This window comes from Cydia strobilella, chromosome 10 (genome assembly GCF_947568885.1).
Source record: "Cydia strobilella chromosome 10, ilCydStro3.1, whole genome shotgun sequence".
Taxonomy (NCBI): domain Eukaryota; kingdom Metazoa; phylum Arthropoda; class Insecta; order Lepidoptera; family Tortricidae; genus Cydia; species Cydia strobilella.
In genome coordinates this window covers 14,349,786-14,362,730 of record NC_086050.1, presented here as the reverse complement: position 1 = coordinate 14,362,730, position 12,945 = coordinate 14,349,786, and positions in this window count along the sequence as shown.

The window sequence follows — 12,945 nt, the reverse complement described above, 5'->3', positions numbered from 1 at the left end:
ATCTCCTTGGATATCACGGGTCTATAAATCCCGGTCTTTTGATAGGCTTGCGTGGGGATATAGATCCAACACGTAGAGGCCCCTTGGAGAGCTTTAATGTCATGTCATTATTATAGTATTATTATTATAGTATCTCATGCATAAGACGCGAGTTGGCACAGTGGCTGCTAACAGCCACTGGGTAGAAAGCGGCGCACACCTCTCGACACCCCTGAGCCGCTCACACCGGTGTTGCTCCTGGTCGTCCTCACGACGGCAGTTTCAGGGGCCCATCTAGTCAGCGGCGAGTCTGAAGTATTATTATTATTATTATTTGTATCTCCGTTACAAACTCTCGGGTTTTCAGGCCCGGTCATTTATAAGGCGTGCGTGGGGATATAGATCCAACACGTAGAGGCCGTTTGGAGAGTTTTGATGTCATGTAGAACGCCTGCTGGAACCCATTCACGGGTACATAAATAGTTACCCGTAAACCGGTTTCAGCAGGCATTGGGAGCTATTATAGAAAAGTGGTAAGAGTCCTGGTCTATGGCTTAAATTTAGGTGGAATATAATACTGGGCTATTGCTAAGAGTTCCGGACACCTGCCATAACATTGTGATATACAGTGCTATCGAGGCAGGCGGTGACTCGCCACTCGCAAGATGGGCACCTGATGCGCCATCGTAAAGACGGCCAGGCGCAACACCGGCGTGAGCGGCTCAGGGGTGTCGAGAGGTGTGCTGCGCTTTCTCCGAAGTTACTCGCGGCGTTATGCCCTTTAACACTTCCACCCCTGGAGCATATAGCTCTTACGACTCCCCTCTGGACGGCCAATGAAGGCAAGCCAGAGCTGAGAGTCCTGCGGGTCCCCTTGGGGTCCACTCCGACCGACGAAGACACGCCAGAGACGGAGACCCTGACCGACTCTCTGGAGCACTCGGGTCCGTGGGGTCGTCACTCCCAACAGCTCGCCACAAGCTGCCCTGCGGGCTTATTATTATTATAATTATAGTATTATTACATTGATTCAGTTACTCATTAACTACCATGGCGTCCATGGCTATGAAGTTCAGTAAGTACTTGGGACCCCTAGTGTAATCAAGAAACTTGACACCAGTAAAAATTAAATTCACTACGGTACCTATTAAATTACTACCTATTCGTTTCCTTAAAACCTTTGGGATTCAAACTAAAAGCTCTTGTACTCTTGAAACTAAAATATTCTTTAGGACTGCGCTATTACAGTCACGATTTTAAATTTCCCGAGGGTCTACTTACAAAACTCATTAAAAAAATTGTCGCATTTGTTTACGACCCCGAATAGAACAAATAATTAACTTTTTATTTCGAGGTGTGAAATGAGTGGAGGTGAACTAAATAATTTACAGCAAGCAGTAAATAAATTTAATTTCGTACTTTTAACATTCAGCGTGTCATTTCTTTCGTTGTGATTATTTTTATACCTTAGAAGTTAAAATTATCAGGTTTAAAACACGTTCATGGAAGGAAACAACCTAACAATAATTGAACTATCATAACAGACAAAATATATTTAAGATAAAATTATAATGTATAATAAATATATAATATGTAATAAAAAAATTAGTTGACTTTCAAGTCATTTCGTATCAGCTATCACCTACAAGAACTAAAACTGCAGTAAGTTCTGAATTTCGAGTGATCATGATGTGTGCATTCAAATTTACTTTTGCCCTTTTCAAGTGTTAAAAGTTGCAGAATAGGTCAATGATACCTATATCAGACAGCTCTGTTTCATCAAAGTACCTACTCTTATTAATTGTTATCTGCACAATAGTTGATATGCACCAAGTGGCATAAAGACAAGTATTCTCAATTGACACGGAATGACCTAACACGTTGCAATCCACGTGTTCTAACGGCAATATTCGCTGACCATTTGTAGCCCGTATGACGATGCAATAAGGTTCATAAATAATCAGTTCACAATGACAAAGATTATTCATAATGTAGCTACCGTGACTGTAATTGTGAGTCTTCTAATACAAATAAATTATTTTATTCAACATATTTCAAATGCAGTTATGCTAAACGTGGCAGCGTGGTAAATTAATTACTTATAGGTAACTAGCGACCCGCCCGGCTTCGCACGGGTTCAATGCTGATGTATTTTAGTTGGGGTCCCTTTGTTTGACATAATTATTGAAAGTCATAATGTAATGATTGTCATATTATCATTAGTCATAATTCTGAAACCGTTAACTTTTCAGGTTTTCCTCGGGTTATCCTATAGATAGGTTAGGTTAGGTTAGGTTTGTTTTATGGCAATCCTGAAAAGTTACGCGTTTCTGAAAAAACCCAAATTATGACTAATGATAATATGACAATCATTACAATATGACTTTCAATAATTATGTCAAACAATAGAGACCCATTTTAGTTACATATAAACCTTCCTCTTGAATCACTCTATCTATTAAAAAAACTGCATCAAAATCCGTTGCGTAGTTTTAAAGATCTAAGCATACATAGGGACAGACGTCCATCCAGACAGCAGGAAGCGACTTTGTTTTATACTATGTACCTAGTGAAGAGGAGCGCACGCTGCTGGTAGCTTAGCGAAAGATGTACCGCAAAATATTGGGATCCACACGTCGAGAGGATGGAACCTGGAGACTCCGCAAGAACCAGGAGATTGAAGATCTGGTGTCCGAGCACGTAGGTAGTCCGGATGGGAGAAGATCGCGCAGGGCGTACTCTGGAGTACCAAGTGGCCGAACATCGTTTGGACGCCTTAGGTACCGCTGGAGAGACGAAGTGCAAAAAGACCTCAGCGAACTCGGCGCCGTTGACTGGTCAGAAACGACTTTGGACAGAGTAGTATGGCGGTCTTTGGCGTCGGAGGCTCGGAGGCCAAGATCCAATTCGGGTCATTGCGCCACAGCAGTAGGTAGGTAGGTGACTTTAAGTGACAGGCCATTTCGAACATACACTGACATTAGTATGATATCGTGCGTCACGCTTGCGCCAATACACGTACGAACAAGTGCGAGCGAAATGCACGATTACCGAATGACATCATTTATATGTCATTTTGGTGTCAGTGTACGTTCGAATTGGCCTGTTTAACAATGTGTATTGTATGATTGAACTGTAAACCTTTGGACCATTTATCATTGCATCAGAAATATATTCTTATAAACTTATTATGTCGTCAATAATAAAAAATTCCACGCAATCCTTTTTTTTAAACGTGTATAGATTGGTGGTATTGGTACCCGTTATTTATGTAATGGATCGTATATTAGTTTATATTTAGGTACAGTGAATGTTTATGCTCGTTCAAAGAATAAGAATATTTTCAATTTATTAATGCATACCTACATTACTTAATAGAAAATGGCATATGTACACTCATTTAGACGTAAAAAAATGTATACCTACCCGCACCTTTTCCTATTGTAAATAGGTAAATAATAAATACAGATGTATTTCCGTTAACCACGCTACATTTACCTAAGTAGGTATGCACCATACATTTGCAATTTTGCACACTATCGCAGTAACGCACACATAGACGAAGCAGCACGGGTAGGCAGCGTGCTATGTGATATGTGATATTGACTGGCGGAATAGTACTCGGTAATGTTTGTTTAGATTAATTATAATAGGTATCTAAGTGACTCAGCTACCTATACTTGTTTGTTTTTGTTTTGTATCTATACAAATAGAAGAAACGTGATATGATAACGGCACTGTTTGTGTTTTGATTCGTACAAGATTTATCAACACGTGAGCTCGTAATGGCTCTATTTATTCTTCAAAAAATGATGAGAAAGTTTCATTTTATCCACAAGAGTGGAAAGTAACTTGTGTTGGCGGGTAGAATTGACTTTAAAAAAAATTGTTTGAACGATAAATATTTAATAAAACTAATTTATTGAAATCGATTTGTAACGTCTTACAAGTAATATTTTCCTCGCATTGGTGTGGTGAAGAATTTTCTGTTTCACTCGGGAGCTCTTTGTTTAACCCTCGCAACGCTCAAGATTCCACTTTTCGAACCACTCGCTACGCTTGTCGTTCAATTTTACAATCTTTCGCTTGCTCGGGTATTAGCTTAAGGGGTAAACAACTACCTATGTCTCCTTAAAACAACTAAACTATTTCTAACTTCCTTGCAGAAAATAAAAATGATTGTGGAATATAAGTACCTAGGTAGGTATTAGCATAGAGTAACTTATACTAGAGCGGTACTGTCATAGTAAATTTTGTAACCACAGTAAATTCACTGTCACACTTTAAAACTAAAAATGAAGATTTATAAAAATACGATAAAATGTATTTAAATATGGATAATATTTTTTTTTTATTTGCATTAATTATTTTTATGATTTTGACCCATGTTCTTTCACTGATATGCGTTAAAATTGTTAAATAACAAACGAAACCGTCAACGTCATCTATACGACAGTAGGCCAAAGCGAGTAGCGCCCTCTGATCGAGAATCAAATTTTCTTGATTTTCGAGGCACGTTTTTTCCTTAGACTGTATCCATCTATTACGGAGTTTATCTATCTTTGGTATTAGTGTCTACTGTCAGCTTCCACAATAAGCAAGTTAAAACCTTGTTATTTTGAACTGAGAATGCTGACCAATATTGTATTTTTATATGACAATTCACAACAATGCTTGGATTTCGTATGTTAATAATGTGTACAATACCTGTTTAATTTAAATGTATAGTTTTAAGTTTTAACATAAAAACCTACATTGTATCTCTTAAAACTTGAAAATCTTGAAAATCAAAAAGACCGACACCGTAACCGCTTGTGATTGTGTATTTTTGTGTGCAAAATGTAACATTTTACGTTGTATGTAACATTTTATAAAACTGGCAATGACATTTCTCGATAAGATTCGTGACGGCCATAGACCCAAATATTATTGTAAATTATAATTATTAATATATTTGTAAATATAATAACGCAGTCCAATTATGGAGTGCCACACTATCAGACAAATATGTACTGAAGTCCATCAGTTAAAGGTGCAGGCTGATTCTTGAGGTCAGGTCATATAAATCGTGGAAAATAATCCAGTTTCAATCATTTTATGCAAGTTTTAGCCACTTACTTTCTCAGTGGCAGACATCACACTTATTATATTACCTCGGAAAATGTGAGTCAATTAGATCTCAACATTGTTTATAGGAAGAAAACTTTCATTCCGCCATTTGGGGCGCATTTTATAGTATAATGGCGTTATTCATTATAATCTGTCAAATCTAACAAACCATTGTTAAATGTTAATTGTAGTCCCTATCCGTCATTACGACACTTCTGTTTGTTAGAAAGAGACAAATTTAACAAAGTTTTGTAAGAGGTTGCAAATTTTTATGCATAAGGGGGTAAGTCGTTCAGTATCCTCAGTTAGTACCTCACGGAGTTTCACTAAGGGGTTTCAATAAGCATTATATATATTTTGCAGCATTTTAATGTATGGAACTGGTCATATTATTTAATTGTAAATATGTAAGTCTTTCATGGGCACTAAGCACATTATAGCGCTAACGGATGTGAACGTAGGGTTAATTCAGCTAACTTAGAAACACGAGACTGCGCAGCTCGCAGTTACCCACAAAGACAAGATTGCGCTGTTGCCATAATATAGTTGACGGTTTTAAACAAAAATGTTTTCATAATTTGCTGAACCGGATTAAGTATGAATTTGATAAAAACTGCCATAACAAAACGTTGACAACACTTATGATTTTAGGTATTCACATTTATTTTGACTAGATAAACAACTCGAAGTTCAATAGATATGGTTCAACGTACTTTTGATAGTCTTTCCGGCGGAATGATTTATTTTTGTGATTAAATTAAGAGATGGATGTAAGTAGGACCGTAGGTAGATATTGAGCGACAGTTCAACCGTAAATTTATATTCTGTACACCTGTAGGTATACAATGATAAACCGGATCACTAAGAGGGTTTACTAATGTATTGCCAAAAATCGTTTCCCAAAGTATTACTTCCCAAACTATTTTACGCAAATTATCATTTGGCAAGTACCATCCAACCTAACCTAACCCAACCTTGTACGTGATTTTCATTTCCCAACTATGGGGTTGCGAAATGAAATGGTTGCGAAATAAAAACTTGCTAAAATTTCATTTGGGAAATGAAACTGATGCCATAAGTTTGTTGGGAAGTGAAATTTGGCGAAAAATATTTTGGCTAAACGGCGGTATCCCCACTAGGTTGCTTGCGTGCTGAAGGGATCTCCAAACTACGGCCCACGGGCCAGGTCCAGCCCGCGAGTCCTTTTGGCCTGCGGAAAGGAATTCAAAAGCCAAATACCACAATCAGACAGTGGGAAGTGGGGGGACCATTTGACTAATAGACCGTGGCCCTAGAGTCAAAAACTTTGGAAAACCCTGAATGATGTACAATCGGGGACATTCCCGGTGAACCACTTCAGAAAACCGCCGTCGGGTTTTTTCTAACTGTAACTTGTATCTTTTAGTTTTTTCTTAATTCTTTCTGTAATTTATTATAGTTAAATAAATATATTTCCATAACTTGTAAGTCTTGTTATATTTACACTGATTTACACAAATACTTTAATTTCATATTTTTTCTGAGTACTTATTGACTGTTATTTCACCATCATTTACAATCACAAAGGATCATCCACTGTCATGAATCATAATTATCATTTAAAGTATTTAATTGCCCGTATTGTATTCATGTAGGTATTACTTTTAAAAGCATCGGATTAGCTTTTATTGGCAGTATAAGCCGCACTATGCGGTAAGTGATGTCATTCGTTCACTGGTAGACTGGCAAATAAGAATATAATGAAGTTCATTCTAATTAAATTCAGTATCATTGTGTCTCACTCACCCACATACAGGTAGCGCTTTGTCAATGTCTTGATGTCGTTATCAAATTGGTATTATAATTTAAACTTCTAATTGTCTCTTGATTACTGCAGTAAATCCTGACACGTGCTATTGACATTGCAAACATACACGGGTAAGATGATTTAATTACCTATGTGACATAAAATGAATACAATCACCTTAGCTAAATCATGATTAAATAAACGGTATTTAAAGATACCCCGTTTTTAGGGTTCCGTACCCAAAGGGTAAAAACGGGACCCTATTACTAAGACTCCGATGTCCGTCTGTCCGTCCGTCTGTCCGTCTGTCTGTCACCAGGCTGTATCTCATCAACCGTGATATGATACAGTTGAAATTTTCACAGATGATGTATTTCTGTTGCCGCTATAAATACTAAAAACAGAATAATATAAATATTTAAATGGGGCTCCCGTACAACAAACGTGATTTTTTTACTGTTTTTTTATTCCGTAATGGTACGGAACCCTTCGTGCGCGAGTCTGACTCGCACTTGGCCGGTTTTTTATATTACTTGGTATTTCTATTCAGAATTACGAGCGTTTAAAAAAACTGAATGATCGATTACATTTCGTTTTTCTTTTCAAAGAAGTAACTTTTAATATGTGTATGTAGGTTTTTATTTCTTTTAAAGCTCTGAACCCGCAACAATATCCTGCATAGGTTGACCAGAACAACATGGGGAGCTATCGCAGTTGTACTCTGGACTACAGGCCTCAGCTTGGTTTACTCTGCTAGAGAGTGCTGTGCACCTGTATAGCTTAGTAGTGTCCATGTGGAGAGGGTAGACGTTCAATTGCGGAAAGCCAAGCTGCATAGGTATCTGGAACCACACAGTCGACCCCAATTCAGTGGCTGCGGCTCTGAGCCCCATACCTCCACCACACATCGTTTCATCATTATCGTTTAACGGCGATCTCTTCCAGATAACATTTGGGGAGCGGAAACAGTTAAATTAATCGAAAAAGTAGATGTTTTAAAAACGTTATGAAGCTTACTTTAGCGATAAGACCGCCTGTTGTCTGCCTCTACATTTAATTAATTGTTTCTTTTTTTTCTTTATGGTGAATAGTAGATTAATTTGACGCTGAAACTAATTAATAAATATGGCGTTGTCACTGTTTATCTTAATTATTAACGTTTTAATGGACTTATCTAGGCCAGCCACATAGCAGAGCAAATTTATAGAGTAGCTTATTTTTAGGCTGAGAAGGCATTCTCGGAGATTTAAATGTCAAACGTTTATTATTATAATAAATTATAAACTGAAATACATGTCGTATATTAGAGAAAAAGTGGCGATTGAGTGGTGGTGAGTGATGAGTTCTATTCTATTCTATATAGTAGTGTGACTACTTGGAAAAAAAAACACAAATCAAAATACTTAATAAAATAATTTGATTTGTTCCCAAAGTTGTGTTGATTTAATATACTTAATATATGTTCAAATGTAATATTGAAGATAAGCTACTGTTTACACTGTGTTCGTGATTTGTATAAAAATGATAAATGTACTAATGTCTATCGCTGTTCTCCGTATGATAAAATGCGGATTGTTTATTGCATTGTTTACAAAAATAATACTGCTCCAATAACAGCCGTCGTAGTATCCAATTGTAAAATCAGATGTATTTGGAATTGGCATAATAGGGCATTGACAGAATATGGACAGGATAATGGCAGTTTCTAAAATTACGTTTTTGTTTGAAGAAATGTCACTTTTGACACTGATATATGCGATCCGTCGTATCTTTAGCAAATTTTTGATGTATTTTAATGTTGGAATCAGACCGTTAATCAAACAAAATTCCGACTTAGGTACTAAATAGAAACGCAAACTTACCTGCGATAAAGGGAAATATTGGCTTTAACAAATAATAATATTATTGTTTACAATATTTCAATGCGTATTGCACACATCGAATCACGCATGCGAAAATTATATTCTACAAATTATGTACATAACTCAATCGTATGATATGCTCGTATGTGTCTTGCGATCAGCGGTTGTCAAACTTTTTATAGTGACGGAGCCCTTTTGGATAGCAAAATATTTGACGGACCCAATTTAAAAAAAAATACAAATTAAAATAAGACAAGCATACGAATGTAAATACTATGCTTAGTCTGATAACAGTATATCTAGGAAAGATTAGACTTTATTTGTTATTTCCGTGTTTGATTAGCAAAATTAAGATCATCCAACAAACAACACGGAACTGACAATTATTAGGAAGATAAAACGATAAGCGGACGGTGTGATTTATAATAAACAACATCGTCATCGTATTTGCTGAAAAACGTCCACTGATATTGTACAGTAAAGTAAAAATATCGACACAAACAAATAGCCAAAAATAATTGTACACGGCCATATTTTTTTTTTCGAAACGACTGGTCTTGTGTGATCGACTAGGTTAGGTTGTAAGTCCACATTATTGGAGACCCGTTTTGCGACTCTTGCTACTTTTTCACTGTTTTGAACGCAACCGCAGAGAACCAATATGAAAGAAAAACATACCCAAATAAAAACTAGGAACGACCTAATAAAATACTGCATTAACTAGTCTTTTTTGTCGTAATAAATAAGTATTTAATTAAAAATGTAATACATTATTTAGACTTGAAATAAATCCTATTCGATTGTCGAGCAATCCTCTCCAATAGCAAATCTATTACTAACCAGGGAAGATTTTACTACCCATTTCGTACCTATTTATTTAATTATTCATAGCCTAAATGTGAGAAGCCTGTCTATGGCTTTCGTGCCATTCCTTTAACGGTTAAAGGGTCCAAGTCCAGGATGGTGTCGTGACCCACTTGTTAAATCCTGTGGAAAATGCAACTCTACCTTTTAGTATTAATTATTGTAAAATTATAAATACTACCATGAGTCACTGTGTCAACAATGACATATACGCTAACATCTACGTAATTTACTTTCTATATATCTCGCTCGCACTAATATGTCAGTACAAACGAGATGCATAGAAAGTAACGTCAGTGCCAAACTATACGGCTACCATCAATTTGGCACTGACATAAACGCCATCGAGAACGTAATTTACTTTCTATGCATCTCGCTCGTACTCGCATATTAGTGCGAGCGAGATGCATAGAAAGTAAATTACGTAGCCACTTAACTAGCGTTCAGTGTGGCTACCACCAGTACGGCTACCATCAGTTTGGCACTGACATAAACGCCATCGAGAACGTAATTTACTTTTTATGCATCTCGCTCGTACTTTTTATGCGTCTTGCATTGCAGTGCCAAGCTGATGATAGCCGTACTGGTGGTAGCCACACTGAACGCTAGTTAAGTGGCTTAGTGCCGGTGAAGCGGCTTCCAAATCGAATGTTGTTAAAACATTTATTTAGTAAATATTACTTAATTTGACAGTTAAGCCTAATGTGGCTTTGTTTGTTGGCATGCCTTATTTAAAAATATGCATAAATTCTGTTAATAAAAAAAATTGGAAAAATGTATTTGATCATTTTTCTGTGCAAAAAAGTAATGACAGTGATTAATGTTGCTCCAACTACAAATATAAATAATATATTACACGTGTACACGTGTAACGAACGTCCTAATCCTCCGCATATGCGTAATCGTAAACCTTCTCAACTGGATTCTACGGAAAACCATGTGATCACATTTACTATTAATGTTATTAATTCTAATTCGAGTATAGCATGTTTGTTATTCCTTGACCTGTTATATACAATATACAATACTGCTGACAGAATATTCAATTTAGATGCACTGCATTTGCATTTTGACCGAGGTTGGCTGGCGTCAAATACACTTAACGAACCGATTTATGTTTGGCTTTTGCCCGCCAAGACTGGTTATACTTACACAAGGTAGGTTAGGTAGGTAGGTAGGAAGGTAGGTTATAATTACATAGGAGAAACTAAGGTGGGATGATGCAAATGTTAGGTGACACAGCAGACTACTCATTGCATTGTTATGTAGATGGGTTTTCAGAAAAAAAATGTAGGATTAACTTTTTTTCGAAAACTCATCAATATTTGGGTTATTTACACTCAGAATCAAGAGTACTATTGAATAAGACAAATAAAAATAGTGTCCCCAGTTTTTCATACAATTTTTGGGTGTCAGTTTTGTAACGGTCCAATCGGTCCATACAAAATGTTTGTGCAAAAGCGTTACAAAACTGACGGACATATTTTTTTTTTAAATCGATAGTCCTTGTGATTCTGAGTAGAAATAATCTAAAAGTTGATGAATTTTCGAAAAAAACTAACACACACACACACTTTTAAGTGAAAATGCCCTGGTACAGTCGACCTCAATGATATATTTACATTTTTCGCCTTATTACAGAGAAGTAAGGTGCAAAAGTGTAAACATATATTTTTACATAAATAGCGAAGAACTTCATTTTGCTGTGGAAAAACTCAAATCGGTACCTATAATTATTTTGTTAAATACAAATTAAATTAGTTAAATGCTTTCCTGCCTACTTTCTTGTAATGTCTCAATACACTTGATTGTCATAAGAATCGAGATTCTATTTATAAATTCAATATTTTCTTTCTTCAAAACATTCAAATTTTGTTGAAGCACAGTCATGTCTTTATCTAATAATTCTAACTGATATCATCTGATTTAGATTTAATCGTCGTGTTAATACATATCTATATGAGTTTATTGCTTGCATGAGCAAACATTGTGATAAATTGTATTATTTAGCATCATTTGCTCAAATTATCTCATAAAAGTAACATCTATTTGAGTAGGTAAACCGTCTCGCCGACAATTTTGTTGACATTAAGATAATATTTTATTATACGCCTTAGAAACGGTTAAGTATACACGAAAAATATGTTTGCGATGGCAAATACTACATTTGCGAGGCTATTTCACGGTCTTTTAACCCAAATACCTAGCTTAAAAAAAAACACTTTAATTAAATACAATAGCTCCATCTGTACCGCGTACCATGAGTCACTACTCCGACAGTCGTCGGGCCTAGCTGAGTTTCTTGCTGGAGTCTTCTCGGCTAGGCTAGGTTGTAGCGAACCAGCGACAAAACTCCCATTAGCTCGATTCCCTTTACACCCCTCACCGCCCAACCGATCTGCGCTGGAGCGGAAACTCTTTAGGAGTATTCCAGCGTAGCAAAACCGTCTCGTGTGATGCGGAAGGGTCCTGGATTTTCCCCAGGCTACCATCCCCCACACAGTCCTACCGCTTGTTACGCACGCACCTCGCACGCTGCACCACGGCACGGCTACGTCATCGATATACTTCACAGCGTCGCGTCATCTGCACTGCATCACGCCTGCGTATGCGCCCACGTCAGCACGTTATGTTGCAGCCACCCCGCGGCCGCGACGCCTAATGCCCCTAATGCCAAATAATATGGCTAATGGCCCTAGTGCCATAGAGCCCAAGTCAGGTTCAGAAAAAAAAAACATGAATCACTGACAGTGTCAACACTGACATATACGCCAACGTCTACGTATTTACTCTCTATAAGTACATCTCGCTCGCACTAATATGTTAGTACGAGCGAGATGCATAGAAAGTAAGTTATTTACGCTAGCGTTTATGTCAGTGCCAAACTGGTGGTAGCCACACTGATGAGATAACGCATGCTTCTTGCCAAATTTCATGTTTCGAGTTTTTGATTTCCAAATAAAATTTGATTTGATTTCTGTATGTTTATTGCATGTATATGCAAAATTGATTGACTTTGTTTCTTTACAGTTTCAAGGGACAACAGGCTTGAGTTTTTGATAACAATTTAAATTTGATAGGTACTTTTTACAATTGTATACAGACGGACGGACAAAGATGTGATAACATGCGGGTAAGGAAACCTTTTTCCTTTGAGGTAAGAAACCCAGAAAATCATTAACGAGAAAGTAATAACAAGGGGTCACCACCTCACCGCCCCTTCACACTGAGGAAACTCAAAAAGGCAGGATATGTACGATACGATAAATCCAAAACATAAACATATTATGGAATATTGAAAGTAACTGGGAAATTATTTATTACGCAATTACCTACCCATAACGT